This window comes from Melanerpes formicivorus, unplaced genomic scaffold, assembly GCF_026170545.1.
Source record: "Melanerpes formicivorus ecotype bairdi unplaced genomic scaffold, bMelFor1.0.p_v2 SCAF_37, whole genome shotgun sequence".
In the NCBI taxonomy this organism is placed as follows: domain Eukaryota; kingdom Metazoa; phylum Chordata; class Aves; order Piciformes; family Picidae; genus Melanerpes; species Melanerpes formicivorus.
This window is the reverse complement of record NW_027142389.1, coordinates 752,709-771,804: the sequence shown is the minus strand read 5'-3', so window position 1 is coordinate 771,804 and position 19,096 is coordinate 752,709.

The following is a 19,096-nucleotide window of genomic DNA, read 5'->3' as shown; positions in this document are numbered from 1 at the left end:
TGTCAGAGATACTGTCTTGGATACATAGCCATCAACAGTGTTGATAAGTGGAACACTTGTCACCATGCCAACCATGCAAACTGGGGAGAAAAATGGGAGATGTTTATACTAGGCTGAAGAATGGGCTGGGCTTGTAATTTGGTACTTCAGAGCAGCATGTGTGGCCACAGGTTTGACATTTGGAGAATTGTCATTTTTTGTTTGAATTCTTCCATTTGAGAAATCAGACTGACACTTGATCAGATTGATGTTTGATACTCAAAAGGAAGCCTTCTAAAGGCACTTGTGCAGTTTGTTCTGTTTTGTTGGGCTACGAGTTGTCCATAGACCGAAGCTGAGAGAGAAAAGAATTCCAGTTCCTATACTGATCTGTAAAACTCAGTAACTCTCTTTTGGATGGTGAGTTCAACAAGGTTATCGCTGAATACATTTAGCATCTTGTTTGAAGACATCCCTGAGAGCAAGAAAATTGTAAACCATAGCAAAAAAAGCCTTAGATGATTTAATGTCAAGGACAGTACCCCACATATTTCTGAAGGTGTCAGCAAGTGTCTGACTACAAGTTTCCAAAAGGTTGATATATTCCATATTGAGCACTAAAGTGGCTGCTAACTGACAGCAGTGGCTCACTTTGCTGTTTGTCAATAGGGATCATGCAAGGGAGTGACATCTTTAGTGCAGTGAATGAAGTTTGTAAAAACATCACTTTGAAGAAGCTGTTTTTCAGTGACCATTAGTGGTGCACTGAAAGTGCTTTGTGATTTGTTTTTGCTCAGGGAGTGAAGAGTCCGGTGTCCGGGTTGACTGACTCTTTGCTGTGAGGCACTTTGTCTCAAAGACAGCAGCAAGAATTTGGAGAATGTCCTGGAAATAGTTGCCAAAACTGTAAATTGAACAGTGATCTGAGTGCTGAACTGCTGCCACTTGCAGGCACTACTTGATGAAGATCAGTCACAGTATTTAACTTTGCTATTATACAGCGTCATATGGCTATATGTCATAGAGCAGGAACAGACATGTGCTGGGTGTGTAACATGGATGAGGAAATAGGATTTGTTTGATTTTTCTTAAAATAAATCTTTGAAATCATTACTAACTGAAGAAATTGAAGGGTTTTGCCAGTCTCTGTTTTACCATGAAGATATCATAATCAAAAGTGTGAACTTCATAAAAATACTCAGGGATCTCTTTCAGTAATGTAATGAATTACACTCTTTAAGATCTTAAGGGATGATGATTAAACAGCCTCCAACTCTGAGTTTTGTGTTGCTGGATTTTTAACAGAAAGAGCTGGGAAGAGCACAGATTATATCTTTTGTCAGGGTTGGAAGGGACCTCAAGGATCACTCAGTTCCAATCCCCTGTGCCACAGGCAGGAACACCTCACACTAGATCAGGTTGCTCAGAGCCCCATCCAGTCTGGCCTTAAAAACTTCCAGGGATGGGGCTTCCACCACCTCCTTGGGCAACCTGTTCCATTGTCTCACCACCCTCATGGAGAAGAGCTTCTTTCTGACATCCAATCTGAATCTACCCACTTCTAGTTTTGCTGTTTCTCCTAGTACTGTCACTATCTTCAGATGTAGCAGATTATATTGGAGTCATAAAAATCAATACCTGAGAATGATTTGATATATTAGCTTATAGACTGTGACATACTTACATATGTCAAAATGCAATGATTTAAGAAACATGTGCAAAGGTTTACTGACTTGCTCATGGCTTAACAATGGTATTCTGAGAAGTTGTAATTAGGTTAGGTACAGTTTACAGAGAGGCAGTGGTGTCTAACAGATTTTGTTCTACCTGCTGGCACGCACATTTTGTATCATACAGCTGCTTCTGAAGTTCAGGTGCTTAACATGGAAGCTTGCCAATGTGGCTCCCACATGCAAAGAGATGCACTGCAATTTGGCAGCTACCAGGCTTTTCTTGGCCTGTTTTTTTATGCTTTGTGTAATAATTGAAGAATTGATAAACAAACATATCTATAATGTCTAATGTGTTTTATCATGTAATGCATTTTTACCATTTTTGGCTAATAAGCCAAGCTACCTGAACTACCTGAAATAATGGGTGTTGCTGCTATATTTAGTCAAGTGAAGGGGCACTAGAATTTGAGTCAGAAATCAGGACTTTCTGTGTCAGCTCTGCTGCTAAATTACTCTGGACAAGTAATCTTGCCTCTTAATTTCTTTTCTCCAACCTTTGTCTCTCTTGACACAAGAGCTGTATTTTATTATATTCTTAAATTTGGAACGTATTTTGACATCCATAATATAGTAGGGGATATTCTCTCTAAAAAAAAATGGCTAATGGACTGATTTGGGTTAAAATACCTCCATCTCATTCCACCCATGACAGGTGTACGTGCTGCAGCAGGTGTTTAAAATGGGAAATGCTTTTGAATAAGGCCTTGACCATTCTGGGTTTGGTGATCTGTTTTTCATTTCATCGTTGCGTGTCTTTTGATTCACGGTAGCTGTCCTTAGTGTCCTCTCCGGCTCATCAACCTTCCCCAGCTAAAGGTTTCCAGCTCCTCACAGCTTGTTTTGAGGAGTCTTCCTTTTTCCAAATGAACCAGAATGAGCCTGCTCAGCTGGAGGGCTGTGGTGTAGTCCAAGTGAGCTCACATAGCCATCTGCACCTTCCCTAGTGACTCCAGTACTTCTGGCACATATGTGTAAGGCACCCTGGATCAGCCTACCCACTTTGCTGCCTGACTGCCCTGCCTACATAGGGCCTGAAGCATAGTGCTAATTAATTCCTCTTGTCTTTGGTCTCCTCCTGTCTTTTCATTAATGTGACTTGGATTTTACTTATTAATCTGTCACTTATTTTATTATATTAATTTCTTGATCATTGGAATATATGACAGATGGCACAATCCCTATCTTCCTCATGTAACTCTCTGTTGTGGCACAGCCTTCTCCTCAGTTAGTGCACATCACTATTGCATCAGCACTGAGTGACACTAGAACTGTGTTGTGCTGGACTAGCTTAAATGAGAAAAGAAAGTCCAGAGCGCTCTAATCTCTCAGCTTCTTATGTTCTTCCATCCAATATTATCAGTTGTTACCATGTCTGATATGGGAAGATTTGTTTACACATGGTGATAGCACTAAGCAAAATAATGGGTGAATTTTCTGGCTAAAATGATACAATTACAACAGCATCTTTTAGGAATTGGAAGCAGAAAATAATTTAGATTGCAGTCTATACCGTAAAGACAGGTCATTCCCTAAGCATTACAGAGGAAATCAAATATTATAAGTGGCCTTTACAACCATTAAATATAATCTCTGAATGTGTAAATTGAGGTTATAGTTCTATAAAAGCACTGGTGGTTTTTTTTTCAGCTCACACCTATGTGTCTAAAAAAAATTGTCTTAATTTAAGTGTTCCAGTAAAAGAAAGCATGGAGAATTCAGCTGTTACTTTCTTAGGCAACTCATTTGTCACCTGGGTAATACAAATGAGTTGGCTGTTTGATTAGCACAACTGTAAGCAATACACTGAGACGAGAAAGAATTCTGTAGTGACGATCATGGTAAAGTACATTATGTCAAATTGCATTCAGCAAACAGGCTATTGCTGTGCCCTTGAAAATAAATGCCAGCTATAGCTGAAACATATGAATGAGTCTGAAAGCTAATATGGACCTAATCCAAAGGCTACCAAAGCAAATGGAAAGATTCCCAGTAACTCCAATGAGATTTGGCTAAGGGCCAGTGAAAGTAGCATAAAAGCTGCTGAAATACAATTGGGAGGTTTTTTTTCTTCCTTGTAACTTGCTAAGGTTTATAGGAGAGATATCAGCTGTCTGGATTCTTGCAACAGAATGCACCTCTTTGAGATGTCACTCTACTGCTGTTCTGATTGTTTAAATGTGCCGAGAGATGACCATCTATAATGTAGTTATGTAGGTTATAGCTGTTATTTGCACTCAGGGAATCTGTGGAATCTCAAGCCTGATCATTGCTATAGCAAACATTAATAAAGATGTCAAAGTAACAGAACTGCCTCACTGGCAAATATCTGTAAATGAGCCCAGGCTCTATGGAGAGCGCAATTCTTTCTCTGTGCCATTTCTCTGTCTCATGTCATTAAATGTGTCCTGTGAGAGTAATAATACCTGCAGGTTCTCATCATTAGTACAGGACAAACATTCACATCTTACTGATGGAAATTCTACCTGGTTGGTGTCTAATCAACTCTATTTTGGAAGCCAGGTGGAAAGGTTTGCAATGTCCTTCCTAGTTACACTTCTTACCTGAATAACTGGCTGGGTTTGTTGACTACATATTAGTGACAGCCTGCTTTGGAAATAATTATTTGCTTGGTATTAGGCAGTTACTTGAAGTGGTGGTTAATTCCTTGCAACTTCTGAGCTGAAAAGCTTTGCTAAGCATTCAGAACTGGGACTAATAAAGAGTGGTTGTATAAAATAAATTGTCACTGAATTTTTTTTTTGACTGCAAGGGTAAGTTTTACTGAACAATGCAATTCTATGGTAAATGCTAAGACTTTGTTTATTCTGAAGTGGAAATTTGCTTGTCAATATGCTAAACCAAACTACAGGAGGAAGCCCTTATTTAAGTAAAATTCGGACAAAATGCTATTCAACTTTATCCTATTTGTGATTTTTTTTCCCCTTTCATGGTTTTGCAAAGTCCTCCCTTATGGCCAGCTATCACAATAGGATACATAGAATCATAGAATCAGTCAGGGTTGGAAGGGACCACAAGGATCGTCTAGTTCCAAGCCCCCTGCCATGGGCAGGGACACCCCACACTAGATCAGGCTGGACAGAGCTTCATCCAGCCTGCTCTTAAACACCTCCAGGGATGGGGCCTCAACCACCTCCCAGGACAACACATTCCAGGGCTTCACCACTCTCATGGGGAAGAACCTCCTCCTCACATCCAGCCTGAATCTCCCCACCTCCAGCTTCATTCCATTCCCCCTAGTCCTATCACTACCTGAGATCCTGAGAAGTCCTTCCCCAGCCTTCTTGTAGCCCCCTTCAGATACTGGAAGGCGACAATTAGGTCACCTGGGAGCCTTCTCTTCTCCAGACTGAACAGCCCCAACTCCTTCAATCTGTCCTCATAGGAGAGGTGCTCCAGCCCTCTGATCATCCTCATGGCCCTTCTCTGGACATGTTCCAGCACCTTCATATCCCTCTTGTAATAGGGGCTCCAGAACTGGATGCAGCACTCCAGGTGGGGTCTCACCAGGGCTGAGTAGAGGGGGAGAATTGCCTCCCTTGACCTGCTGGCCACACTTCTCTTGATGCAGCCCAGGATCTGACTGGCTTTCTGGGCTGCAAGTGCACACTGAGAGCTCATGTTGAGCTTCTTGTCCACCAGCACCCCCAAGTCTCTCTCCTCAGGGCTGCTTTCCAGCCAGTCACTGCCCAGCCTGTATTTGTGCCTGGGGTTGCCTCAACCCAGATGCAGGACCCTGCACTTGGTCTTCTTGAACCTCATGAGGTTGGCTTGTGCCCACCTCTCCAGCTTGTCAAGGTCCTTTTGGATGGCATGAATTTATTTTAGAACAGGCTACTTTTCACTAAACAACTTTATAGCTTCCTTTCCCAAAGCTTCCTATTCCATGTAGGGATTTTTGGTTTTTGCTGGCTGGTTTATATTCAAATGTGAAGAAGGAAACAACAACTGAACATGCACTAGAAAGTTGTTCCTTGACAGATAAGGTATATGAAGGTACATTGAGAGGCCTTTCAACTTATTTGAACCCTGTGTCAAATTTATTGTTTCAGTATCTGATTTATTTCCGGATCAAGAGTGAACCATCTCTCTTTCATCTCCTCTTGTTAAAAATATCATCTTTTATCTTTTTTCAAAGGAAATGGTTTAATTTCCTTCTTTCATTTTTTTTTCTTCACACCCTACAAAAGAAATGTGTTGCTGGGTTAAGGGAGATGGAAGAGCATTTGTTCATGTGCTTTATCAAAGCTGAAACCTCTCATCAGTTCCAGGAATGGACTACTAATATAACCTAGACGCTTCCAGTGCAATAATATTGACAGTTTTATTATTTAAAAATAGCTCATATAAAACATATTTCGTGGTATGGAGATGTGCAGGAATATCAGCACATTCCCCAAAAGGAGATTTTTAGCTGCTACAGCACTGTGATATTTGGAAAGACTGCAAATAACACTGAATTGAGAGTGGCTTAATAGGTTTGTAAAAGTGCTGCTAAGGACTGCTTCTTGCCTTTCTTCTGCAGTTCAATCATAATCTTGAATGTATGGTAGAAGAATTTGGATGTTTGCGTTATGGTTCGTGTCAAGACATTCCACCTGGTCCCCTGAAAGTGCAGCTGTGACTTCAAAAGGTAACTATGATGAAGAGGCTAGATCAAGGAGCTTTTGCTGTGATTTCAAAGTCTTACGATCTCCAGGCTGCCACATTTACTATGAGTTGCCCAGGTGGCCAAGAAGGCCAAAGGTGTCCTGGCCTGTATCAGGAACAGCGTGGCCAACAGGAGCAGAGAAGTCATTCTGCCCTGTACTCAGCACTGGTTAGGCCACACCTTCAGTCCTGTGTCCAGTTCTGGGCCCCTCAGTTTAGGAAAGATGTTGAGTTGCTGGAAGGTGTCCAGAGAAGGGCAACGAAGCTGGGGAGAGGTTTGAAGCACAGCCCCTATAAGAGGAGGCTGAGGGAGCTGGGGTTGCATAGCCTGGAGAAGAGGAGGCTCAGGGGAGATCTTCTTGCTCTGTACAACTACCTGAAGGGAGGATGTAGCCAGGTGGGGATTGATCTCTTCTCCCAGGCAACCAGCACCAGAACAAGTGGATGCAGTCTCAAGCTGTGCCAGGGGAGGTTTAGGCTGGATGTTAAGATGAAGTTCTCCACAGAAAGAGTTGCTGGCCATTGCAATGTGCTGCCCAGGGAGGTGGTGGAGTCACCATCCCTGGAGGTGTTTAAGGAAGACACTGGATGGGGTGCTTGGTGCCATGGTTTAGTTGATTAGATGGTGTTGGATGATAGGCTGGACTCAATGATCTCAAAGGTCTTTTCCAACCTGGTTAATTCTATTCTAATCTCTGTGTCAGAGAAGATACAAATATGCTAAGGTTGCTTTTCAGATCTTTAGAGTTATTTTCAATATTTTGTCACCATTAAAACAAAACTATTCCACCAGAGAAAGCTACCTTCCTGAGATGTCAACAGCAAAGGATATTCTAGGACACTGAAACTCTCCTTATCACATGTAGAAAGCTTTAAGCTGAGCATAGCTCTGTATGCAAGTATAATATTTAAGAAGGTGTTTTGCTGATGTGCTAATATGATGCTGACATATGCAGAAGACATATAAGACGTTGTTTGCCTCAAATTATTTAAGTGCAACACTTGCCATTCCTGTATTTGATTTAAGGCAGCAGATCTGCAATTACCACACTGTAATACTTAAAATGTTCTAGTCAATTCTATTGTCTAAAAACATGTCAACTTCTGTGTCAAGTGTGAAGATTGAAATTCTCACCGGAGCAACTGAAAAATGTCTCTGCTAATTGCACATTTAAAGTAAAAGAAATATTTGAATTAATTTCACTCAAATCTGATTCATGTGACACATTGAGTTTCATATTAATCCATAATTTGACTAAGAAATAACCCTTTAGTAAAAAATTATCAGGTTAGGTAATAGATAGTTAAGAGGACAAAGAGTTCAGAATAGTTCTTATCAATTCTCGGTCATCTGTAGGTCTTGGTGACCTTCTAAAGGGCTGAAAGTCATTGCCATTCCTCACTCTTTGGTAGCTAAAAGCAACAAAACTGTGCCAGCCCCACCTGCTGCAAATGTGACCCATTTGAAGAAGCCCATTTATTTTCACTGACAAACTAGTTGTCTTCCTGATTAAAGCTCATTTTGCATTTTGGTCACTAAGTGAAAGCATAGAGACATTGTGTTCATGTTGAGGTGGAACTTCTTGTTCTGCAGTTTACGTCCATTGCCCCTTGTCTTATCACAGGGTACAAGTGAGCAGGGGCTGTCCTTTCCTTCTTAACAGTCAGCCCTCAAATTTTTATACATTTATTAGATCCCTTCTCAGTCTTCTCTTCTCCAGACTAAACAGCCACAGGTCTCAGCCTCTCCTCATAAGGCTGTCTCCAGTCCCTTCACCATCCTTGTAGTTCTCTGTTGGACTTTCTCACGTAGATCCCTGTCCCTCTTGAAGTGTGGAGCCAAAAACTGAATGCAATATTCCAGGTGGGGCCTCACCAGGACAAAGTAGAAGGGGAGAAGAACCTCCCTCTATCTGCTGGGCACACTCTTCCTAATATAACCCAGGATCCTGTTGGCCTTCTTGGTCACATGGGCACATTGCTCTCCCATGGATAATTTGTCCACCAGGACTCCCAGGTCCTTCTCCACAGGGCTGCTCTTTAGCAGATCATCTCCTAACCTGTACTGGTGCAGTTTATTCTTCCTTTGCAGGTGCACTTATCCTTGTTGAACCTCCTTAAGTTTCTCTTTGCCCAGCTCTCCAGCCTGTCCAAGTCTCACTGAATGGCCAGACAGCCTTCTGGTGTATCAGCCAAGCCTCCCGGTTGATAAACTGTACGTTAAAGAAGAAGCAACAAAATAAGATTGTTTGAAGTTCTTTGAAAAGCAAGCCATCTTTTCATAAATATTTTTAATAAATGTTTGAAGAAAGTTAGTTGTTTTCCTGTAGCCAGCATGGTAGACAAGTTTCTAGTCTCATAGTAACAAAAAAACAAACCAAAGCTTTACAAAATGTATCAACTGGTAAAGTGTAAGCCACACCGAGTTTGCCTTTATCCAATTAATTGCCCTCTCTTTTGATGTTGCTTTCATTTGAGTTTCTTTCTATATTGCAGGACAGTGGGTATCAAGACACATGTTGTAGCAGTTCCTGCTGAGATAGTGCCTCAAGGCAACCATATATTCCCTGAAAGTTTTTTCCTTACATACAAATTTCAAATATCAAAGGATTAAGCGTGGCCATTCTAAAAGAGGAGCTTTACACCATGCTTAAAGACTTTTCTTTCATTTTTTTTTTTAAAAGAAGGGAATAAATGCATGTTTTGCAAGAGTATGGATACCTATTGCATAAGACAGCTGTGAGCTAGCATGGCTTTACTTACATCTTTTAGAAATTTGAGTAGTACCTTAATCAAAACAGAACTGCGCTGCCGGCACTGAAAATTAAAACTACAGAGGGAATATTTAAGTAAAAGCAGGGAGAAAGCTAACAGCTGTGGAAGAGCACCTATGGTTTGGACCAACAGAACCAAAGAGGGGAACATATTTAGCACTCACTGCACTTTTAGAGAGGGCTAAGGGAGAAATTAATTGTACAATCAGAACAAACAGGAAAGACAGACAAGTTGAAACATATACTGACTGGCACTAGCAGGGCAGGTCCTTCTTCAACAGTGCTAACAATGTGAACAGTAACAACCTGTGACCGTTTGAGACTGTCCTCTTAAGAAAGGGAATATGGTGGACGGAAGTTGGTAAACAAAAAAAGGATCTAAACTAATTTCATTGGTAGAGTGGGAGGAAGCGCCTTCTGAACTTGGAGTGCAGAAGGGTATCCTGGGCATTCCAGCACTTTTCTATCAGTCTTGCTTCCACTCCTCCGCTGAGCAGCAGCAGCTCTCTGTGCTGGGCTTTCGGCCAAGGCTTTGGCCTTGAAACTGATAAACTGCAAGGCCTGTATTAACTGCTTTCCAATTAACACACAACTGCTTCTAATTTTTTTTCCTCTTTCTCTCTCTTTCTAACCCGCTCTGGGGAAAGGGGGGAGAGAGGGGAGATCAAAGGATAGGAAAAAAGAGTAGGAAACGAGGGTTTGCTTTTCATTACAGAAAAGTGTTGAGGATGGATCAGAGCAGGGCTAGTCTAGGACCAGCAATAACTGATTTTCATGGATGAACCAGAGAAGATAACAAACAGTGAGGCCTGAAGGTAACATTAAGCCCTTTTCATGATGCCATCCCAATGGTTTGGAATTCCAGATGGAACTTACAAAACCAAATAGGCAAGAAAAGAGAATAGTCAAACTCTCAATTAACAAAAGTAAGGTGGTGCACCTAGGAAATGAGAACTTAAACCACACCTATGTAGAGCTGAGCCATGACTGACTGCTCTGTAAAATCAATGCAACCTCAAAAAAAGCCAACAAAATGTTCAGGGATTGTGGGAATAAGTAAGTTTTGTAGATTATGTTCCTATTTACTTGTGTTTTCTCTGAAATAAAACTCACTAAACTTCTTAATCTTTCAAAGGAGGTAGAATTTTTTTTAAGCACCACATAGGTAAGAATCTTTCCATTTAAATAGACTGCGGTGCACAAAGAAATCCTCTTAAAAAGACCTTAATTCCAAAATTAGTTTTAATGCCTTTGTTCTTAACTAAGAATTCACAAGATTAAATGCTGCAGCAAGGCCAACTGAATTGTCCTTGCCTATGGTAAGACAAGGGCAGTTAATTTGCTGTGACTAATTGGAAAATATACAGCATATTAATATGCAAACTAAAATTGCAAGCGGTGGTTATGTCAAACAACAGAACCATGTAAAAGATTGATGTCTAAGGCGGCACTACTCTATAATATTTTGTGTACTTGGCCTATAAAAAGGGAAAGCTGCTTAACTGGGGTTGAGAGGCCTGGAATTATCAGCACACAAAGTGAAAATAGGAACTCAGGAAGGGAAACAGATTGCCAAACATAAATAAGTCCATAAAATGCATCTAATTGTATACTCAAGCAGCCCAATGCTAAAGAAATTAATTAGAAAGAAGTATCCCTATAGGTCCAGCTACCTGGTGAAGGCCATTATCTTTATACCAAAAGGTGAGTTTGCATTGTGCCCATTCAGAAATATCCTGTCCAGAATATGCAGGAAACAGGAGATACTGTCCACAGGACCTTTTAACAGAAACAGCCTGAGACTTGGAAGAGACCCTCTCGTAATGTCTAGGCGATGTTTCCTTTCCTTTTCCGCTGTGAGGCCAGTAGAATGACAGAAAATGGAATTGAGAAGCATATTTTGTAATCTTATGATGCTCTAATTGAGGCTTATTGGAGCCTCAGTTGAGATGGGCACACTTAAGGAAAGCTGAATGATATTATGACCAGCAGATTTCCCACCTGAAACACTGGAATTATTTAGTTGCACAGAAGAGGTAGGAGTATGAAATCCTGTTTAATCTTCAAACTCATTCAGTGATATTTCCCTTCCCAAAGTCTTTGGTGGAGTAGGTTGTACCATCTGCTGTACCTTGTGCCTCTGTGTTGTTTTCTCCAGTAACAGGTAGTGTATGCTTTACCAGATAAAAATGATACTGTTCAGTGAGGCTGCAGATACAGAGCCCGCTCCTGACAAACTGTGTACCTCACTTTCCTTTCCATCTGACTTAGGCTACTCCCCCGCTGTGCTTGTGCCTTGTGACTGCATTTTTGCTTTCCTGCACAGATACTTATCTTATTCAATTGCATGTTCAATGAGAAAATGGATTCTTGAAGTGGTTTTTCTCACATGGAAACTTTCTTTTTATCCCATGATATAGTGTCTACACCAGGTGCTGTCTGTGTTTCAGATGAAAAGAGTGAAATATATCACTTTTTCCTTTTCAGACACTTGTCCACATTACTGGCAGCTCTAGGAACTTCTGCCTCTTATTCTGTCCATGTTTCTGAGTGATGGTTCTGCCCCAGCTCTCCCAGATATTCCCTTTCTCTGCTGAGCTAATAACTGTCTTATTCAGACAGAGGAGGAAAGAAAATACTTTAGATCTACAGCCATTGGTAATTCTGTAGCTATATCTTCAATATAACTGATAGCAACAGACTAATGTAACTGCATTGTACTTCAAGAGCTTGCCCTTATTTCAATGCCATATCTCTGTTTCTACTACATGTGTCCAAACTTTCTCAGAATCTGTGTTCCAATTTCACCTCTTCCATCAGCAACCATTCTGCTGCATGTTTCCTCATTGACATAAACTGAGAGTGGAAGAGATTGTAAGGGGAAGAATGGTGATACACTAAAATAAATAATACAGGTGACATAAGAAAATTACACACTTCTTTATTCTCTGGTTCAAAGAATCCCTCTGCTGAATTTGGAGATGCAAGTTCCACCTTATGGTGTGTGTATCTCAATACATATTAGTCATGGTCATTGTGCTCCCTTTATAATTTATGCATGTTGTTTACATGAAGCTATATTAAAGTTGATGATAAAGGGTTCAGATCTCTCCATTGAACATACAAGATACTTTAAAAACATTGTCCACTCTAACATGCATCCCTCAATGTTTACATAACCACTGAATTCAAGTTTTTCACCTGTATTACGTTGTCTGTTGCCACTTCAAAAGACTGGGAAACAGGAGACTACTAAGGCAATGACTGTTGGTTTTGGGTTTCCCCCCCCCGTGTTATTTAATAAATAGTTGAGATTTGACTTGTTCTGATTTACTGTCTTTAGACTTTGAGTCTATATTTGATATGCTTAGGTACAGGTGTATGTTGGGCTTAATGCATATCAGCAAAATAGGATTTGTCAGAGGCCCGTTGGACATAATCCAAAGAAAGTTTTTCGAGGCTAACAGGACTTTAATAAGCAACCTTTTCTTCCTGCAGTCACAAAATGCCTCTATCTTTTAATCCATTTGTTTTTATATTAGGAAGCTAAAATTGGTGCAGCTCGTACAAGATTATTTCTGCCCAAATTCTAACGTTTTAGCTAAATTTACGCCTATAAAATCTTGTAATTTTCCTTGCTTGATCAATGTGCTCATTCTGAACCAATCCCTGCTAAAGCACCCTTTGCTGAAGAGCCTGTGAGCTGGAAATTATTTCACTTTGAAAAACATCCAGTGTATTATTAAACCATTTCCTTTGTCATATCCCTACCCTGTTACTCACTGTTCTTTTCATAGGGGCTAATTAAACGTTATGCTGCTAATCAGTGTTGATAGATACAAAGTACTGTAATGTCTTCTGGCTTTATGGATTATGCTAATGGCCTTCTGCCTATTATTGATAATTTGTTCAGTTACTGTAGGGGGAGGAAGAAGCTGTTTGGTTAACTGTAAAAGGGAGCTATTTGGTTTATGATGCATTCAGCTGTATCACCAGTTGTCTTTAGCTATTAAAGTTAGTCTAACTGCAAAGAATATAATTTCATCAAGGTCTGAAATTTCTCTAGTAACTGAGATGAAATTTGTATGTTCAGACACCTAGGGTACATCAAGAGTAACAAAGGCTTGATAGCAACAAGCTTATTAAGTACTCAATGTGTTAAACCAAAGGTAGGGAAGTACATGATTAAATTTCATACTGAAGTTATCTGAAATGCTACCAACTATGCAGAGTAAAAGGCCATGACAAAAGTCTAACTAAATTCTGTAATGGGGAAATCTTCAACAAAAGTTGCTGTCTACAACTACCTGAAGGGTGGTTGTAGCCAGGAGGGGGTTCGTCTCTTCTCCCAGGCAACCAGCACCAGAACAAGAGAACAAAGTCTCAAGCTGCGCCAGGGGTAGTTTAGGCTCGAAGTGAGGAGAAAGTTCTTCACTGAGGGAGTTGTTAGCCGTTGGAATGGGCTGCCCAGGGAGGTGGTGGAGTCACCCTCCCTGAAAGCGTTCAAGAGGGGATTGGACGTGGCACTTGGTGCCATGGTTTAGTCATGATGTCTGTGGTGACAGGTTGGACTTGATGATCTTTGAGGTCTCTTCCAACCTTGGTGATTCTGTGAAAAGACCTCTGCACATCACAGCATGCTCCTCTGGTGGCAGGAGAATGTCAGTTACACAAATTCAGATGTTCTGCTCGGAGAGGTAATGTGCACATCTGTTTTCATGTACTGTGATAGATAGCATCAGATTTTCCAGTATGAAACACATTGGGTAACAGTCCTTTAGCAGCCTATTAAATTTTGCAGTTTCTTGGGTTGCACTAAAGATTCCAGTTTTATTTAGCTGGTTTGACTGTCGTGTTGCTCAAGCAGAACAGACAGCTCCAAGACAGTAAGAACAGACAAATGTCAGATGTTGTCAGCTCTAGAGTTGGATGAAAAATGCACACAATTATTTCAAAGTGGGAAAATATAGCTCCCTTTATCTGTGATAAATTTTCTTGTTTCATAACTGAGCTTCTGCAGCATAAGGAAAAGATGAAATTAGGAATTTTGATACATTTTGGTAAGAATTTAAAATAAAACAGAGTTTTTCATTAATCCTTCCCTAGCATTGTTTAGGAGTCATGTCAACACTTGAAAATAAAGGGAAGGTTCTGGGCACTAGTCACATTAAAGAGCTTAAACATTTGCCTTTTCTTTCTTGTGGAACACTGCAAGTGTGAAGATTTAGAATAGATGAAACTTCACTTTCTTCCACTGTTTTAAAATGAAACTAATTTATGAATACACAGTGCTGATAAAGGGAAGTTGTCCCAAAAGAACTTCCAAACTTGCTGAAGGAGATTAAGAAGTGCTCCAAGAAAGGGGTAAGCCTGACTGATAGAACAGGAATTTTTGGCAAGCACATTCAGCGAGGATCATTGCATGTGCCACAGCTACTTTTTGTTCATTAGCCTACTTTGGAAGCAGTGGCTATAAACAGCAGATATCAGTAACAAGCTCAGGTTTCCTCTGAGGTTGCCAAACATCACAAAACCAAGAGCTTGTTTCATGTCAATGAAGGATATAATTGAAAGTTCTTTCAGGAAATCCTAAGAAATTCTGCTGGAATACCATGAATGCCATTGAAATGCTGTATCAGTGAATTTAAACATTGAACAGTGCAGTTTTCTCTGAATACAGTTCTTATACTGTATACCAGAAAATATGAATGGCCAGAGTTAGCACAAAATGAAATTATTGTCACATATATAATCTCCTTAAAATTGGCTAATTTTTCTCCCATGTAACAGCAAAGCAGATTTCCTGTATGTTTCTTCTAGGCTTAAACTTTTATTCATGGACTAATCTCACTACTTTGCAGATGCACTTTTCAGAGCCCTGATGGCACTAAGAGGCTGTTGTGGCTCTGATGATCCATGCTTGAGGCCTCATGGGCCTCCAGATCTCCTCAACTCACCCTCACTTTGTGGGTTCAGGTCCTCTGTGCTTTGCTACATGTTGCTTTGTAACCAAAGATTGTGGATAAACCCTCTGGATTTTAGACTGAAAAGTAACCAATGAATCCATAGATTGAAGTCTGCTGTGAAGGCAAGCCTGAAATTATCACCTTTGCAGCAGTGAAATCTGTTGATTCTGGAAGGAGACAACAGTTTCCCACTGTCAGCATAACGGTTCACAGATTCTTGGATTCTTCTGAAACACAGTGTAGGAGTAAATCACACAGTGTGCATTTACACTATAAAGGCACAGTACTTTAGCAGGAGAGACAGCTCATTTGGTAACCACAAGAGACAAAGTGTGGTATTAAAGTGGCTACCAAGAAGAAAATAAATTATCTAAATATGGTAGGATGGCAGAAACCGAAGCTTCCCAAAGGTATAAAGAATTCCTGGGGGACTGTTAGTTACTTGTCTCCTTGTATCCATGTGGTTTCAAAAAGAATGTAAAATATGGTCTGACCATTTAGCTTTTATTTAGTTATTTATTTTAAAATTACCTCAAGCACATTTTTATGTGCTCAACTCTGATTTGGATAGCCCTTTGATGTGGCATGAAGTGCATGTGCTTTACTAAGTAGGACTTTAGTGAAGGACTTGATCATCTCCCTCACCTGTAACCATGATGCTAATCCAGGAAGGCTGTGTTTCTCTCAGCAGTGCAGCCAAAATTGGTGGAGAGGAGGAAGAGACCAGCTAGATTAAGCTGGTTAAACCTTAGGGAGCATGTGGAAAGCCACTCAAAGGAGATGGGAGAAGCATGTAGTAGTAGAACCCCCTTTAGTGCAGATCTGGAATGTGAAAGAAGTTTAATACCATTGTTTTGGGTCCAATCTCAGTGCAAACTGTGAGATAGATGTTTTGGGAGAGCAAAGCCAGGTAAGCAGTTTCCTGAAATTTTGGCACTTGTGGTGATGACTGAACAATTTTATTCTAATATAATAAGTGACTAAGGTGTGCACATGAATCTGGTCACCAAGTATGTTGCACCTCCGCTCTTATGCCTGTATGACAGCAGGGAAAGGAGCCAGTTTAATAATGTAATGATGTCAAGTTTCAGTTAGAAAGAACTCTGGCTTGGGCCTGCTCTAGCAAAATACCTCGCAGTTTACCACTGGGATATTTTTTTTTAGTAGAGAAACACATCTTGCAATTTAAAGGAATAAAGAACTTAGAGTAAAATTGATGAATAAGAGAAATAGGGAAAAAAAAGCCTGGAGGTCAGCACTGGAAGAAGACTTGGCATTGTGGAAAGATGATAATATGGGATCTAATATGACTGGTGAAACATGATAGAGGAAAAGGCTTTAATTCTGTGGCTTGATTTAGATGTATGTTAAGACACTGTAATTTAACTAACAATCTGAGGAAGGACAATACAAATAGTTGTGTACAAGGGGCAAAAGAGAAGGGAGGAGTACACAGGAAGCTTATAAAATATGTAGTCAAGAGTGGCATAGATTTTGAGGAGAATGTTTTCTAACATATTAGGGACACTTAATGTCAGAACCAGCCTGTGTACTGCTGAGTTTGTGGTTGGAACAATGAGTATCAGAAGAGCTTGTAAAATGCGTACGAGTCAGAAAACTTGAAGGGAAGCGTGAAGTGGCTGAGCAAGGCTCACAATGGAAATCCACTGAGAGATTATTCTGGCAACTAGTGATGCTTAGAGAAGTTTGCAAAACTTTCGAGAGTCCCTTCAGGTTTGCAGGCTGTCTGGTAGTGTCCCCAGGGTGTCAGGACTGCAGGGAAGAACCTTTCTAACTGATTAAAATAAAAGGTAGTAGTCCCTTGAGGTCTGTGGTGTTTACAGTTGCATTTTCAATGACTTGCTATTCTGAGGTGATTTTGCTCTGGAGCTAAGTACTATATGCTGGTGGGGAAAAAAAAAGGAAAAAAATGGTATTCTTTATACATCTGTCATGAAAGGCAAAATTCAGGAGTGTGGCACAAATAGAAGCAGGTACCTGGGCTGCTTGACTTCATGATCTATTTCGACCTAAAGAGAGGTATGAGATGTTTTCAAGTGTTTCTCCTAGTAATTTTTGATACTGACACCTTATTTCTGTAGTTGAGATAGACAGCTTGTAAGTTTCTATGGAAATACTATAGAGTTATGAAAGTGGCAGAAAAAGATTGGGTCTAATTCAGTTTAAAAATACAATCAGTCAAGAGACTTGAATCTCTTGGACATAGGGCTTTGTTAGTTCAGTGTTCCCTGAAGCAAGCTACTAAATTTTAGAATACAAAGCATGTGACTCTAAAATGGAAGAAAAAAAGGAAGACCACACTGAAGTGCAATTTTTCCATTCCTTGAAAAGCCAAATCCAATACAGACAGAGTAAAAAAATGCTGTGTGGATGAACTTGAGGTTACCCATGCTGGGTTAACAGGGACTGAGATATTGCCAACACGACAGAGTTGCTTTCCTTCTCAACCAACTCAGCTATTCACAAACTTGAAAGAAAACTCCTAGGGAGGGCTCATTTTCCAAACATTCTGCAATTGTCATCTTTTAACTTTTAGTTGTTCAATAGAAGTGCTCTACAGTAGAAAGAATTTAGAACAGCAGCTTTTGAAGTGCAAGGACAAATCAATCAAAAGTCATAATGAAGACAAGAGCAATGCTGCCTGCATTTCACAATATCTGTATGCAACACCTAAAACCAAGGGGCTGAGATCTGACTGGTCTCAGACATAATAATTTGAATTTGTGCTTGTTTGTGTCTCAGCAGATGACAAGGAATCCTGCTGGACAGGTAATCTGAAAGGACTCCACTGAGGCCTCAGCATAAAGATGTGTTTGGCAAACTGGTTTTGTATTCCATGATAAAAGTGGGTCTTGTGCAACCAGCATTCCATTCCAGTCCTGATGAATAGATTCAACTTGACCTTTTAAGGATGTTAAAGAAAGACAATTAAAGAACTTAGAAAGAAAGGAAGTATTTCAATGTAAATAAATACTGAAGTCATAATTACTAATTTTTTAAAGTTCCTGGAATGCAGTATTTTTTGGTGTGAAAGACCTTCAGTGACATGCTTCCATGAGAGATGTTTGCATTCGAGTACTTTGTGGAACCTGATGATCTGCACCATTGATAGCTGGACTGTGTCGTGACCTGATCTCAGAGGAAGGGTCCACAGGAGGTTCTTTAGTGGTACTTAAGGAGTGAGTGAGTTGAGCTGACACTGAAATGGCTAGAATGACTGGCCATTTATTGATTACAAGTTAGTGCAGATCACTTTGATCATTCAGTGGTTCTTAAGGCAGGTGAAGCAATTACTTAATGCGTACCAGAGAGAGAGAACATGACAGGATGAGAGAGAACAAAGGAAAAAGTGACAGAAGACACCTTCTTGGTGGTAGGTCCGCACTGACAGTTTGTGGTGCATTTTATTCCTGAATTCTCCTTAATTTTTCCCCATGAGTGGTTGGTAGAGGTGTTCCCTAGGAAGAGTGGATCATGTGCCACTTGCATAATGGTACAGGTGCATTGAGCACTGTGGTGTCTGCAATGCAATGAGTGCAATATTCTGGTGACTGCTGCTTCACCTTTGTTTGTGCAAGCTGGGCTGTGAAGCAAGGGCCTTGAGTTGGCACAGGTGAGATGTAGACACCCAAGCAGTGCCTGAACTACAGCATATTGTTCCAGGAGCAGACTGTCATGGATGCTTGAATACAAAATAAAAGGGGAGCAGAGAAGCAGTCTGTTTGAGGCAAACTTCTGTGATAGCAGAGAAATAGTCTGTGCAAAACAAACTCCTGTGGGGACATAGCTCTCATACCTCCCTGTGGTTTAATCAGACTGTCACAGCAGTTGGCAATGTTCCAGTGAGGTCTGCCTTTATGGTGGTGATTTTAGAAATGTAGGTGAGAGGAGAGGAGGAGCAGAGGAGATGTCACGAGTAATCATGCAAAGCATGTGGCTAAAATAAGCATCAGAA